Below are 11,650 nucleotides of genomic sequence, written 5' to 3'. Positions count from 1 at the left end.
TAGATCTCCAAGAACATCGTGGAGAACATTGTATTAAAGATCAAAGAGAGAGAAGAAGCCATCTAGATACTAGCTATGGACCCGTAGGTCTGTGGTAAACTACTCACACATCATCGGAAGGGCAGCAAGGTTGGTGTAGAGGCCCTCTGTGATCGAATCCCCCACCGGCAGAGTGCCGGAAAAGTCCCCAAGATGGGATCTGACGAGAACAGAAGCTTGCGGTGGCGGAAAAGTATTTTTGGTGTGCCCTCTGACATAAGGGGAATATTTGGGTATTTATAGAGCATAGATTAGGGTTAGGAGAGCCACGTGGGGTCCACAAGCCTTGGGGCATGCCCCCAGGGCTTATGGCCCCCTCGTGGGTCTTCTGGCCTCCTCCTGAAGCTTCGTGCTTGTCTTCTGGTCCAAGAGAAATCCTCAAAAAAATTCGTTCCGTTTGGTACTGATTTTCTGTAGAAGACAAAAACAAGGAAAAAAACAGCAACTGGCATTGGGCACTAGGTTAATAGATTAGTCACAACAAATGGTATAAAATAGCATATTAATGCATATAAAACATTCAAGATGGATAATATAATAGCATGGAACAATCAAAAATTATAGATACGTTGGAGACGTATCAAGCATCCCCACGCTTAATTCTTGCTCGTCCTCGAGTAGGTAAATGATAAAACATAATTTTTTTTGATGTGGAATGCTACCTAACATGTTTATCAAGTAATGATAAAAACGTAAGGGGATATTGGGTATTTATAGAGAGGATATTAGGGTTAGGAGAGCCACGGGGGGCCACAAGCCTAGCCCCCCCCGGCATGCCCCTAGGGCTTGTGGCCCCCTTGTGGGTCTTCTGGCCTCCTCCCGAAGCTTCGTGGTTGTCTTCTGGTCCAAGAAAAATACTCAAAAAGTTTCGTTCCATTTGGTATTGATTTTCTGTAGAAGACAAAAACAAGGAAAAAATGGCAACTGGCACTGGGCACTAGGTTAATAGGTTAGTCCAAAAATGATATAAAATAGCATATTAATGCATATAAAACATTTCGAGATGGATAATATAATAGCATGGAACAACAAAAAATTATAGAAGCATCTTCTACAAGTCAGAGCCCAGCATGAAAGAAATGCTTACCATGATGAAGCCATTGCTTGCTGAAGCTCACTGTCCCACTGCATTCTTTGTGAATGACCTTGAGTACTTGCCTTGCACTGTACTTCATATATACTTCGGCATAGTTGGTGGCCTATCAAAGGGCATTCTTCTTCATGCAAGCTCAAAGACGCCTTGAAGATAGTGGTCTACTATGTCGTCAATGGCATAGGTTCAATATGTATGACTTCTTCATTAGGCAGCTTGCCGCGTCAGGAATGGATCTGTTTGGCCTCAAACTCTATGTTCCATGGATCATGAGCCTAATCAAGGCTCGCTCCTCAGTCCAGTGTGAACCCTCTAGCCATACACATCACATCTTTCTACCTGAAGTTGATGCTCCTCGCGAAGTTATTTATCCTTCGGCAGATAAAGATCCAAGGCTTGTGGAACCAAGCCACTCTGCGCACATGGAAGCCATTCACCTTCCTAATGTGGCCTCAACTTCTGGTCTTGTTGGTCAGTTTCAGCAACCTCAACAAGCTAATACTGAAGCCACTACCAGCACAGTACCTCAACGGCCTTAGAAGCTTGCCAGGGTGATGATAGATAGGGAACTTCTCATGTCCCTTCATAAAAAACAGGACAAGCACCATTTATGGCAAATGCGTCAGATGCAACGTCTTCTCACTGACATCAATCGCATTAGAAACTTATCGACCAAAAATGCGTTTGTTGCTCATGAAGCTAATCGTCGTGCTTGGAAGATCCTCGCACTCTTATGCTCTGAAGAAGATCTTGCTACCGATGGCTTCAAGGAAAGCTTCAAGTTTGGGTCCAAGCCACCAACAACTAAGAAATGCCGAGCTACACCATCCATTGAAGACTCTGAGTACTCATCTTCTGCACCCATAGTTCATGCTAGGGTGGTCGATGAAGAAGACGATGCCACTTCTCCGGCTATGACTTCACGGCATCATGATGCTGCATCAGGCCCTTCTGCACCACTCAACTCCAACATCGACCCGGCTGTACCAACAACTTCAACAGCACCTTCCGGGAATGCTTAGACACTCTATGTTCTCAAACCTTTTTGGTCATTTGATGACAAAGGGGGAGAAGCATACGAATTGATAGTCTTCAAGCAGGCATATTGGGCTAGGCCTTGACTATATTTTTTTAAGTTTGCAACTCTTGTTCGTGAACATTTGTCATTTTGGGTTGTAAACTTAAGTCCTGATGGACATCTGCTACATTTGCTACTCGTGTTTCTTGCGTGTTGCCTTAATTGATTTTGTGTGCATAATGTCATTTTGTAGACGCCCATTTTCCATTGTGCATTACACTATCTTCAGAGTATTCTTTATATGCACTAGGATTTGACTTGAAAAGAGCGAGATCTCCACAAAATAAATCCTTCCATGTGCATTTTCATTCAAAAGAAAATTACATATATGCACATCTTCAGGGGGAGCCCCTTCCAATTTCATGAAGCCAAACACCTTGTTCCTTAACTTTCACATATTTTTATCCCCATTGAAAACTCAACAAATTTGTCATCAATCACCAAAAAGGGGGAGATTGTTAGTGCATCTAGTGCCACCCTTGGTTGGTTTTGGAGTATTGACAACAAACTTGGTTGTGGAACTAATGTGTTCGTGATATTCAAAGGAGAAGATAGGTAGAAATCCCTATTGATTCGGTTTACCCATCAAGGATGACCCCTAAAATGTATGAAGACATTGAAGATAATGGTGGTTCACGAAGACATTCGTGTTGAAGATAATGGTACGTGAAGACTTTTGCTTGAAGACAATGGACCACGAAGACGTAGTATTTCATTTTCTTCCGTCCTGGGTCATAGGAACCACCGCAGTGTTAAGTGGGGTCGAGGTAAACAAAGTCAGAAAAGTAACGTGATGCTCAAACTAAAATCCTATGTCTTCGAGCGAAGACAATGAGAGAAAATCTCTTCCAGAGTTGGTTGAGTCAGCTTTACTTGAAGCCTAAGTCAAGTTGTCGCGTGATACGTCTCCAACGTATCTGTAATTTTTTATTGTTCCATGATATTATAGTATCAATCTTGGATGTTTTATATGCAATTATATATCATTTTTTGGGACTAGCCTATTAACCCAGTGCCAGTTGTTGTTTTTGGCTGTTTTTGGTTTTCCAAGAAATCAGTACCAAACGAAGTCCAAATGCTACGAAACATTTCGATGATTTTTTTGGACAAGAGAGACCCTAGAAGCTTCGGGGGAGACCAAAAGGAAAATGAGGAGATGGAAAGGCAGCAGGGCACGCCCTGATGCCTTGTGGGCCCCTCGTGGCTCCGTCAGGCCTAATTCCACCTCTATAAATTCTCTAAAATTGGGAAACAAATAGCGAGCTGCACTTAATACTCTTTCCGCTGCCACAAGTCTCTGTTCTTCCGTGATGCCATCTGGAGGCCTTTTTGATACTCTGCCGGAGGGGGAATTGATCACGGAGGGCTTCTACATCAACCTTGCTGCCCTTTCAATGATGTGTGAGTAGTTCACCATAGACCTATGGGTCCATAGCTAGTAGCTAGATGGCTTCCTCTCTCTCTCTCTCTTTGATCTCCAATACAATGTTCTCCTCGATGTTCTTGGAGTTCTATCCGATGTAATCTTCTTTTGCGGTGTGTTTGTTGGGATCCGATGAATTGTGGGTTTATGATCAGATTATTCATGAGAAATATTTGAGTCTTTTTTTGAATTCTTTTATGCATGATTGTTATAGCTTTGTATTTCTCTCCGATCTATCTGTTTGGTTTGGCCAATTAGATTGATTTATCTTGCAATGGGAGAGGTGCTTTGTAATGGGTTCAATCTTGCGGTGTTCTATATCCCAGTGAGAAAGTAGGGGACAAGACACGTATTTGTATTGTTGCCACTAAGGGGAAAGCAATGGAGTTTATTCATATTGGTTGGATTTACTTTGTCTACATCATGTCATCTTGCTTAAGGCGTTACTCCATTTTATACTTAATACTCTAGATGCATGCTGGATAGCGGTCGAGGGTGGAGTAATACTAGTAGATGCAGGCAGGAGTCGGTCTACTTGTCTCGAACGTGATGCCTATATACATGATCATTGCCTTGAATATCGTCATAACCATGCGCTTTTCTATCAATTGCCCAGTAGTAATTTGTTTACCCACTGTATGCTTTGTGTTCGAGAGAGAAGCCTCTAGTGAAAACTATGCCCCCATGTCTACCTTTATCATATATATAATTGATACGTCCATTTTACATTATGATTTCCTACTATTATTTATGAAGTTTTTTGGCCAAATATAATACTTTATGGTGTCATTCTAATGCCTTTTCTCTGTTAATTTGCAAGATTTACATGAAGAGGGAGATTGCCAGCAGCTGGAATTCTGGGCCTGAAAAAGCTATGTCAGATATACCTATTTTGCACATCTCTAAATGAGCTGAAATTTCACGGAGAATTGTTTTGGAATAAATAAAAAATACTGGAAGAAATAAATAGCAGAGGGGGCCACCCAGGTGCCCACAAGGTACCAGGGCGCGCCCACCCCCTGGGCGTGCCCTAGTTGCTTGTGGGGCCCCTGGCCAGCCTCTGGTGCCTGTCTTCTTGTATATAAGCCCATTTTCCCTAGAAAAAATAAGGAGAGAACTTTCGGTATGGAACGTCGCCGTCTCAAGGCAGAACTTGGGCAGGGGCACTTTTGCTCTCCAGGGGAGCAATTCCGCCAGGGATACTTCCCTCCGGGAGGGGGAAATTGAAGCCATCTTCATCACCAACAACCCTCTCATCATGGGAGGATCAATCTTCATCAACATCTTCACCAGCACCATCTCATCTCAAACCCTAGTTCATATCTTATATTCAATCTTTGTATCAAAACCTCAGATTGGTACCTGTGGGTTGCTAGTAGTGTTGATTACATCTTGTAGTTGATGCTAGTTCGTTTATTTGGTGGAACATTATATGTTCAGACCCATTATGTTATTCAATACCCCTCTAATCTTGAACATGAATATGATCTGTGAGTAGTTTATTTTGTTCTTGAGGACATGGGAGAAGTCTTGTCATAAGTAAGCATGTGAATTTGGTATTCATCCGATATTTTGATGATATGTATGTTGTTGTTTCCCTTAGTGGTGTTATGTGAACATCGACTACATGACACTTCACCATCTTTGGGCCTAAGGGAATGCATTGTGGAGTAGTAATTAGATGATGGGTTGCTAGAGTGACAGAAGCTTAAACCCTAGTTTATGCGCTACTCCGTAAGGGGTTGATTTGGATTCATATGTTTAATGCTATGGTTAGATTTATCCTTTTTCTTCTTTCGTAGTTGCGGATGCTTGCGAGAGGGGTTAATCATAAGTGGGCGGCTTGTTCAAGTAAGAGCTGCACCCAAGCACCGGTCCACCCACATATCAAAGTAGCGAATGCGAATCAAACAAACATGATGAAAGTGACTAGATGAAATTCACGTGTGTCCTCAAGGGCGCTTTACTTATTATAACAGATTGTTCTGGCCCAATCCTTTGCTACAAAAAGTATTGGGCTACCTTACTGCACTTTTGTTATCGTTACTATTTATTGCTCGAATTATCTTGCTATCAAACTATCTGTTACCAGCAATTTCAGTGCTGGCAGAAAATACCTTGCTGAAAACCGCTTGTCATTTCCTTCTGCTCCTCGTTGGGTTCGACACTCTTACTTATCAAAAGGACTATGATTGATCCCCTATACCTGTGAATAATCAAAAAAATCCAAAAATACCTTGTTGCAGTTTTATTACCGTTATTTTATTTTATCTATCTACCACCATGATATTTGATCCTCGCAAATAACCTCCAAGGGGATTGACAACCCCCTTAATCGCGTTGGGTGCACGTATTTGATTTTTGTGTATGTAGGTGTTGTTAACGAGGTTATGCGTGGTTCTCCTACTGTATTGGTAACCTTGGTTCTTAACTAAGGGAAATACTTATCTCTATTGTACTACATCATCCTCTCCTCTTCGAGGAAATCCCAACGCAGCTCATAAGTAGCAGGAAGAATTTCTGGCGCCGTTGCCAGGGAGACATCACCAAAACCTATAATGTACCTTCACATAAACTATCATATACTTTGTCTTACTTTCATTTGCCATTTGCCTCTCGTTTTCATCTCTCTCACTTCTAAAACAATTTTACAAAAAAACACAAAAATATTTGTATATGCTTGTTTGCTTGCTTTGTTGCTATGTCTCAAGAAAACACCAATTTGTTTGATTTTTTCCAATACTAATAATAATGATTTTATTAGTACTTCAATTGCTCCTCCCGCCACTAGTGCGGTGTCATGTGAAATTAATGCTGCTTTGTTAAAGCATGTTATGAAAGAACAATTTTCTGGTAGTCCTAATGAAGATGTTGGATCCCATCTTAATATTTTCCCTGAATTGTGTGATATGCAAAATAAAAAATATGTGGATAATGATATTGTCAAGTTGAAATTATTTCCGTTCTCACTGCGAGATCGTGCTAAACTTGGTTTTCATCCTAGCCTCAAAACAGTATTGATTCTTGGGATAAGTGTAAGGATGCTTTTATTAGCAAGTATTTTCCTCCTGCTAAGATTATTTCTCTTAGAAATAAAATTATGGATTTTAAGCAACATGAGCATAAACATGTTGCACAATCTTGGGAGAGAATGAAATTAATGATAAGAAATTGTCCCACTCATGGTTTAAGCTTATGAATGATCATACAAAACTTTTATACGGGTCTAAACTTTGTTTCTAGAAATCTTTTAGGCTCTACCATAGGGGATACCTTTATGGAAATCACATTAGGAGAAGCTACAAAACTCCTTGATAATATTATGACAAATTATTCACAATGACACACTGAAAGAACCCCAACTAGTAAGAAGGTAAATTCTGTTGAAGAAAATTAATACTCTGAGTGATAAAATGGATGCTCTTATGAAATTGGTTGCTAGTAAAAGTGATCATGTTGATCCCAATGATGTGACATTGTCTACTTTGATTGATCAAAATAATGATGCCATTGATGTGAATTTTGTCTCTAGAAATAATGTCAGGACCCCGATTCTAAGTCACACCGATCTAGCATGTAACACCTCATATCACTTTGCGGCCTCACGCACGGTATTCCCACGGGTGTCGCCTTACCTGGCCCGGGACTGTTTGCGCCTTTTGGCTCACATATATGATAGTGTCGCTAGCATCCATATGATAGAGAACCCGGGCCGACATGACTAGTCGTGAACCCAAAGTGGCACTAACTTATGGGGACAGGCATACATGAAACAACATCGAGCATGTCGGTCAGCAGCGTGTGAATTCGGGCTGTAGCAACTGGGCTAACAGGACTCCGGGAACCCGGGCTGTAGCAGTCTAGCAGGACTTCGCATGTCACCGCGTGACATTTCCTCGAAGGGACACACACAGGAACGAAGTGTATCACATGTCGGCCAGTCTAGGTGTTCCGGAGCAGTAGTGCTGGGCTAGCAGGACTCCGGTAAACCGAGCTGTAGCGGACTACCAAGGCTCAGTGGAAGCACTAGACTACATTTCCCCATAAGAGAGGCTACCAAGGAAAAACAACTAGATTGTCGGATCCCACACATACCAAGCATTTCAATCATACACACAATATGCTCGATATGTGCAAATACAACATGGCATCACAACAAGACTCTACGACTCAGAGTATTTATTCATTCGGCTCCGAGGAGCCAAGTATTACAAACATGGGTCTCATGACCCAACATACAGAGCATACAAGCATCAAGCGGAAGCATAACCATGTCTGAGTATAGACAACTACAAATGAAAAAGGCTGAGAAGCCTGACTATCTACAAGACCCTCCCAAGGGTATAAGATCATAGCTGAGGTATCAAGCTAAACGTCGAAGTCCATGCGGAACTACTAGTGAGACTGAAGTCTCTCTACAAAACATAAAATAAGCAAACGTGAGTACAAATGTACCTAGCAAGACTTACATCAGAACTAACTACATATGCATCGGTATCAACAAAGGGGGTGGTGGAGTTTAACTGCAGCAAGCCAGCTTTGACTCGGTGGCTATCCTAAACTACGACTGCAAGTAACTCTTTTGAGGTGGCGCACACGAGTCCACATATTCACCATTCAATACACCACTATGGATCCGCTCCCGTCTCCCTACGAGAACGCCATCCATAGCACTCACGCTTATCTTGCGCATTTTAGAGTATCCACTTTCACTTGTCTATGAACTGTTATAGGCAACCCAGAAGTCCTTCACCGCGGACACGGCTATTCGAATATATGATGTTAACCCTGCAGGGGTGTACTTCTTCACACATGCTCTCGCCACTTACCACCATGTACACGTCGTGTATCTCGGCAACCTTCAAGCGGAAGCCTGGCGAGGGAGTCGGCCACGACCTGACTAACCACACAAGTCTCTAGTCCAGGTTTATCGCCTATATATTCGGGTTCCATCCACGAGGAGATCCGGCCGGGGTTTCGCTCACAGCCCCAAATGATGTGTGCAGGGTTCCCGAGACACCAAATGGGCGCCCGGTACACCGTGCCATGGTGTATCTACCGCATCATAACCCACCTCTAGGGTCAGCGCTACGCACGGCCTCCAACACATATCCTACAAACACCAGAGACTAGTTGCAACTCCTGGACAGAGATCAAGGCGATTAATAAGTCGAGAGAGTCAATTAAGGATCCCAATGTGTGGTAGTAGCTGTTCATGGATCACAAACACAGAACTCAGTTCCTGAGGACGGTTTCAATGAGACAACCCACCATGTACTCCTACATGGCCTCTCACCGCTACCTTTACCAAATCGTGTTCACACACTTAGCTCTCAACAGTAGGACATGTTCACCACATTCCAATTCATCCCCGATGAATCGGACCTGACTCAACTCTAAGCAGTAGCAGGCATGACAAACAAGCATGAATGAGTAGGCACATCAGGGCTCAAACAACTCCTACTCATGCTAGTGGGTTTCATCTATTTACTGTGGCAATGACAGGTCATGCAGGGGAAAGGGGTTAAACTACCGCAGCACGTAACAGTTGAATCGTTGTTGTCCTAATGCAGTAAAAGAGAGCAGGAGCGAGAGAGCGGGATTGTATCGGAAGGAACAAGGAGGTTTTGCTTGCCTGGCACTTCTGAAGATAGTATAACTCTTCATCGGTGTCATCGAACTCATCGTCGAAACCACGTCTACTAAGAGGGGACAAACACCGGCAACAGAGAAAGAACACAATCAATGTAATGCGAGAATATGATGCATGATCATGACATGGCAATATGATGTGATTTGAGCTAATGCATCTAGCAACCAGATTAAATGAAGTTGGTTTGAATTAAAGATTCAAATTCAACTCCATATGTGAAGATTCAAATGCCATTTATTTCATTTGCCCTAAACAGTAGTCATAAGTTAATCTAACATGCATGCAAATGGTACAGATGCATAGATTGGATTTTTCTGATCATTTTTCAAATATAATTTATATTATTTGGAGTTATAGATAATTTTCTATGAATTTTAGAAGTTTTGGGCATTTTCTGAATTTCCTGAATAAGAATAAATCCAGAAAATGGCATTACTGCATCAGCATTGCGTCAGTAGGTCAACTGTGCCTGACCAGGTCAAACCTGACGACCAGGTCCCACATGTCGTTGACTCACTGCTAACTGGGAGTTAATCCCGTGTTGACTGGGATTTGACCCGCTGCGGGGCCCACCATCAGTGGCTGGAGGGCGGCTAATCAGTAGGATTAGCCCCTAATGGTCGTGCCATGTCGGCGTGGTTACGTCGGCGATGACCCGACGCGGCGACGATCGCCGGCCGGCCGTTTCCGGCCACGGCTGGTCGCACGGTTAGGTGCGTTGGAGAGCCCGTGGTGCGGGGCATCTAGTGGTGGTCGTGGGGATGACGGGGACGGCGTGTAGCGGCGGCAGCAACGAGCTCAGGCGGCGGCGGGGCTCGGTGATGTGCGCGGGTGGTGCTGCGGGGTGCAAGCGGGCAAGGGGAGGCGCTAGCGAGGCTCAGCGCTGGGCGGCAAGCTCGGTGGACACGCACCCGGGACCAAATGGTCACCGGAGAGTCGTCGACGGCGAGCTCAGGCGGCGGTGCATCTTCGGCCTCTACGAGAACGGTGCTACGGCAAGCAAACGGGAGCGGGACTATGGGGGAAGGCTCGGGTGCTCCCGGTGATCACGTAGAGGTGGTCAGCGAGCTTGGGGAGGCAGCGAGTCGAGCGCGGGGTCGCCGGTGATCTCGGGGCCCGAAGGTTGAAGAAGAGGTCGAGGAAGCCCTTGTGGGGCGCATCCGGTCGCGTGGCTTAGCGGAGACGGCGTAGAGGTCGACGGCGGATCTTTCTGCCATGGTGGGGAGGCTAGGCGAGCTCGGTGGGCGCGGTGGCAGCAAGCGGCGGAGACGGCAGCGTCCGGCTGCGGCGGTGCAGAGGCAAGGGAGGGAGCCGAGGAGGAGTGGGGGTGTCAGCAGGATCGGGACGGCTCTGGGGCGTTCACCCACACGTCCAGAGGCTCGGCGGCAAGCAGGAGGAGGAGTGGCGCCTCGCGGGCGCGTGTGCTGTCCCGCCTCTGCCTACTGCCAGAGGTTAGGGATGACTGGCACCAGGACAGGTGGGCTGGGCCAGCACTGGTGAGGCCTAGATAAGCATTCTCTCTCTCTCTCTCTCTGGTTTTTCTATTTATTTATGTTTTCTATTTTCTGCAATTGGTTTTGATTTGATTTAAAACATCAAATCATATTTTTGAACTTTCTGTAAATTATTATGTGAACTCAGAAACTAGTCCAAGGTCACAGGCAACTTACAAAATATTTGAACTTTATTTCTTATATAACAGAAATAAATTCAACTCAAATATGTCATTGATTTAAATCAAAGGCCCAAAATAATTTATTTCTGTGACTCCAAAAATATTGGTTTGAATTTCACCTCATGCCAATATTTTCAGAGAATAACAGAAACATTTTCTTGGACTCATTTGATGAGATTTAAATGTTGGTTATTTTTAGAGGTTTTCTGAGGCTTTTGAAAAATTCTCAATTCAAATTTCATTTGAATTTAAACATGATGCTCACATGGAAGCTAGCATAGGTCAGACCAGAATTAGGGATGTGACAACTCACCCCCACTAAACAAGAATCTCGTCCCGAGATTCAAGACGTGAGGTAAGATGGAAGGGGAACGCATAACTAACACAACCTTCACGATCTAGGTTGTACTTCATAAGAATGTTGATACGATCACCATCTTTGTCGATGTCTTGCTCTGAGAACTCCAACTAACATGACAACGAGAGGAAAGGGAAAACTCTAGAAGGGTCGATCTTCTCGAAGATCGAACAACTCAGGATCAACTCACGAAATGAGACATAGCAACATCTCTTGAGCTGAGACACGAAGCACACATCCAAAGGAATGGAGTGAAGCAGATGACGAAGGTTCACTAGGTAGACAACAATTTCACGCTTAACAAGGTGGTGAAGGGTTGTCAACTTAGCGA

Source organism: Aegilops tauschii, chromosome 6 (assembly GCF_002575655.3).
Source record: "Aegilops tauschii subsp. strangulata cultivar AL8/78 chromosome 6, Aet v6.0, whole genome shotgun sequence".
In the NCBI taxonomy this organism is placed as follows: domain Eukaryota; kingdom Viridiplantae; phylum Streptophyta; class Magnoliopsida; order Poales; family Poaceae; genus Aegilops; species Aegilops tauschii.
Note: the sequence above shows the minus strand (reverse complement) of the source record.